The sequence below is a fragment of the Haemaphysalis longicornis genome, unplaced genomic scaffold (assembly GCF_048455015.1).
Source record: "Haemaphysalis longicornis isolate Haplotype H1 unplaced genomic scaffold, Haemaphysalis longicornis Haplotype H1 scaffold_1, whole genome shotgun sequence".
Classification (NCBI taxonomy): Eukaryota; Metazoa; Arthropoda; class Arachnida; order Ixodida; family Ixodidae; genus Haemaphysalis; species Haemaphysalis longicornis.
Window position 1 is genome coordinate 313,919,655 of NW_027526203.1, and position 4,452 is coordinate 313,924,106.

Consider the following 4,452-nt stretch of genomic DNA (forward strand, 5'->3'; position numbering starts at 1 on the left):
TTGTGAAAGGCCTCCACTGCTGCATAGGATTTTCGCCGCCTTGGTGTCAAGTTGACGCTGTGAGCGCATGCGTAGAAATTTCATTCCTTTTATATATTCTTTTATTATAATAAACTATAATATAACAATTTATAATTTTAATATACATTATAATAATTAATTTCTTTCCCTTGGAGAGCTGCGCGTGAACGGACGTGCTCAACCGCAGTTAGTGCGAATGAGTGTGAAGAGCTAATCTATAATTTCCAACGTGTTCGGGATGACGCTGGCATCGAATGACACCAATATCTACTAAAGCAAGTGCTTTTTCGTCGATTTGTCGAACATTGAAGCCATCGATCGGCGGGAGGCCGCTAAGCCTTGGCGTGGTCGCCGAGGTTAAGCCCTGCGCCGAGCCGGTCGGGGCTGGCTCAACCTTATAAGATGACAAGTTTAGACGCGAAAATGGAGCCACCCATTTTGCTACTAGCAATTTCGGCAAAATTAGCGTGCAAGTAGAGGGCAAAGACATTTCGCCGGAGGCAATGAACGAGGCAGGATGGAAAGTTGCCGGCGACCGACTCGTCCGTAGCCAGCAACGAGAGACCGCGTCGAGAACGGACAAGAACGCTACCGCGACTAGGAAAGCGGCGAATATTGCAAGAAGAACGAGATCATCAGCAATCAAAGCGGCGAGAATGCCAGCGTTCCCGAGGGATAATATCAAGATCGTCATGAGGCCGAGAGGCGGAATCAACGGCCAAGTCAGGCCTGGTCGAAGTGACCGTGGCCGTTCACGCGGTGGCGGGAACCGCCAAGGAAGCCGAATACGAAGACACCCTGTGCGTAAACACGCAACAGAACATCATCGTGATCTACACGGCAGAAGAAGAAAGAGCCAGTCACTACAGCCAAGTCAAAGAGATCGCAGTGAGAGGGCAGAAGTACGAGGTGTGGGCCTACAGAACTGCCCGCACGACACGGTCAAGGGAATCATCAGGGGAATCCCGACAAACGAAACTCCCGACGACATCGATGAAAGAGTAGTCAACCGACGCGACCCGCTGGCGCTAGGAGCCAAGAGAACCGGAGAGACGCTACAGTCATCGTCGTCTTCAAGGGAACGAAGGTACCGAACTAAGTGAGGTACGGATCGGCGCTGCTGAGATGCTCTTTGTACTGCAAGAAGGTGGACGTGTGCTACCAATGCGGTTGAGTAGGCCACCGAAAAGACGTGTGCCCAAACCCGAGCGAAAAGCGATGTCCGGGCTGCGACAAGCTTGCCCGGGGGGAAGAACACCCGTGCAGGCCGAAATGCAAGCTATACGGAGGAGAACACGTGACGGGCGACAGGACCTGCAAGGCGCGCTTCAAAACGCCCTACGTGGCCGGGAAAAGACAATGGGAGCGGCGCCTCGCTTCCACAGAAGAGGAGCAGCTGACGCTGGAGCTAGATTTCCCGGAACTGAACTCCGCAAGCAAGACGAGGTCCCCATCCAGGAAGCCCTCAGAATCGAGAGGCAGATCGCCCTCGAGCGGTGGCATTCTACGGAGGCAGAGTCAGAGTCCCAGCGTCACGCGGAAGGGAAGGTCTCCGTCGAGGGAGCACGTAAGCTGGGCGGACAAGGCCAAGGGTACAAAGAGGACCGGCGAAAAAGAGTCCAAGAAGCAACAACAAAAGCAGAGCAAAGAGAACGAAGTCATGAGGCCCTTCGAGAAGAGAATAGGGAACTATGTAGAATGGAAGAGATGAAGAAAACTATGCAGAGCATGACGAAAACCAAGAACGGGGATCGCGGCGACGGCGGAACCCCCGCCGAAAGCGCAGCCGATGGATGTAACGTTACAACGACTCGAGCGACGTCCCGGAACCCAGAGAGCCGGCCATAAAGAAGAGAACTGCGGAAAAGCGCGGCACCAAGGAGATTAGTAGCATCGAAGCCGGCATGGAAGAAAGACTGAGCGGCATCGAGGCGCGCATGGACGACAGGTTGAACAAGTTGGAAGCGAAAATGGAACAGATGTTCGAGGCAATAAAGGCGGCCATCGCAGAGAAGAGCAGGCTGGACCACGAGCGGTTCCTGAAAATATAGGGAGCCGTCCAACAGCTACAGAGCCAAATGGCGGCAGTTATCCAATATCAGGACCCGCGCAGCGCGACGCAGGGAGGCATCACTCGAACGGAACAAACATGGACCCAGAACCAAGTGTGATCATCTGGAAGTGGAACTGCCGTGGCCTAGAAAGAAAGCGGGCGGTACTACTGCAACACGTCGAGAACAGCAAGGAGAAACCGGACGTAATCTTACTACAGATAACACTGGCGACACATCGGCCATTCCACGGCTACAGAGCGATCTGGTCCGCCGAGGAAGACAGCAAGGGGCTGTGCATCATGACAAAAAGGAGCACACAATGCTGGAAATTCAACTCAAGAACGTCGCGGTCGACCACGTACTGGCCGAGGTGGAACAAGAAGAGGAAGGAGAGCGTCTACGTCCTTAACGTGTACAGCAACACGAGCAAACGCAAACAACGCTTCAGGGCACTCCTGCACAGGGCGAGCTCGCAGGCAAACGGCTCCATGGCTGCTGGTCTACGGCGACTTCAACGCCGCAGACCAGTCCTGGGGGTACGCCAAGAGCAGCGCCAAGGGCAGCAACCTGACGCAAGACGCGATCGACAAAGGATACGTCCTCGTCACGGACCCCCCTAACCCGACGAGAACGGGAAACTCGGTATCCAGGGGCACTACTCCCGATCTCACCTTCGTAAAGGACGTTGCAGCGGAAGACGTCGTGTCGAGGAACACCGGCATGGACCTGGGCAGCGACTACATGATCGTGGAAACTACGATTTCGAATGAAAGGCGTCGGAGCGGCGCAGACGCGAAAACACACATGGATCGACTGGGAAGCGTTCAGGAAGCAGAGAAATGAAAGCCCGGAGGGAGATCAACAGATAGAAGACATCGGGACCTGGATGGAAAGAATCACCGGGGACATCAAGGCAGCCACGAGAGAGATCGAAACGGACGACCAGGTAGGTGGCATGGACAGCAGACTGGCCCACCTTATCGAAGCCAAGAAGTCCATACAGGAGAGGTGGATTAAGCAAAGGCTGAATAGGAGGCTGCAAAAGAAGGTCGCTGAACTGAACCGCAAGATCGAGGAGCACTGCCGCACGCTGGGCAGTGTTATGACCGGGCTGTGTAGCCGGCGCACCGAAGCATGAACCCGGCGCACCCCCGCACGGACCTCGGCGCTAATTAGCGCGTTCGTCGGTATCGGCTCGTGCACGTGTCTATCCGCATTGAATACAGCAGTTCATCAACCCTGCGTGAACCGTGCCCCTTTCTTTAGCGGAAACGAGCAGGCGTGTCCGGGCACCCGACTTCCTGAGCCATCCCCGCCCGGGCGATTCTGGTGAAACAGCAGAGAGGTCTTCGGAAGAGCGGACCATGAAATCTGTAATCGGCGAGCATCGTTAGTCAAGCCCCCAGGCGCACCTCGTACTGGGGGAAAAGGGTCTTCTGGTACCGGCGGCGCCATCGCCTCCTCTCCCTCGTGGTCGCGTGGAGAACAATCCAGAACGGCTTCGCGCGACGTCGGTGCCGGCGTGCGGGAGATGGTGGATCTGTGACTGGACCAGACACTTGGGAGTTGGGACTTTTGCATGAACAAAAAGGCGGTGTTGCGAGCCGCTGAGTGTCGCTCTCGAGTTGCTTCTGTTGCTGTGGCTGTGGCTAGCACAGCATCCTAGCTTGTACTCATCATGTAAATACGTGTATAAAGTTTTTCTCCTTCATCAGCAAGTATCGGTCTCTTGATCAACGTCTCCGGTCACCAGTCACGCTACCAAGATGGATTCCCAAACCCCGGAGTCCCAACAACTGGTGGCAGCCAGCGGTGGGATCTGACCACCCAAGTCACGACAACTGCCGTCAGCGGTGGGATTAGTCCACTCGACGCCCAACAACTGGAGTCAGTGGTGGGATTAGACCACCCAACGCACAACAGCAGCCAAAAGTGGGACGAGACATACAACGCGGCAGACGGGCAACTGCACAACGACAAGACCTGTAGTAGTAGTAGTAGTAAACTTTATTTGGTGAAAAGGGGTGAGGGAAAAGGGGGAGAAATCAAGGGTGGGATCCAAATTCCAGGACCCCAGAAGCTATTTGGCCATCCCTGGCCCTACTAAGCAGCGCACGCTGCTGTGCAGGGTCCGAGCTGGACAGGGCTTCCTCCCAGGACTCTAATGAGGTTTCGTGGCTATTTTTGTCCCAAGTAATTGGGCAATTCCAGACTGTATGGAATAAATCGGCCTTCTGGTGACACTGATTACAGCCCTCAATATACTTTTCTGGGAACATAAGTGATAGTCTGGACTTATGCAAGTAGGTGTTCGTCTGTATTTTTCTAAGATTTCTCGCTTCTTCAGCAGTTAGGCTGGGGTGTGGCGTAGGCATTG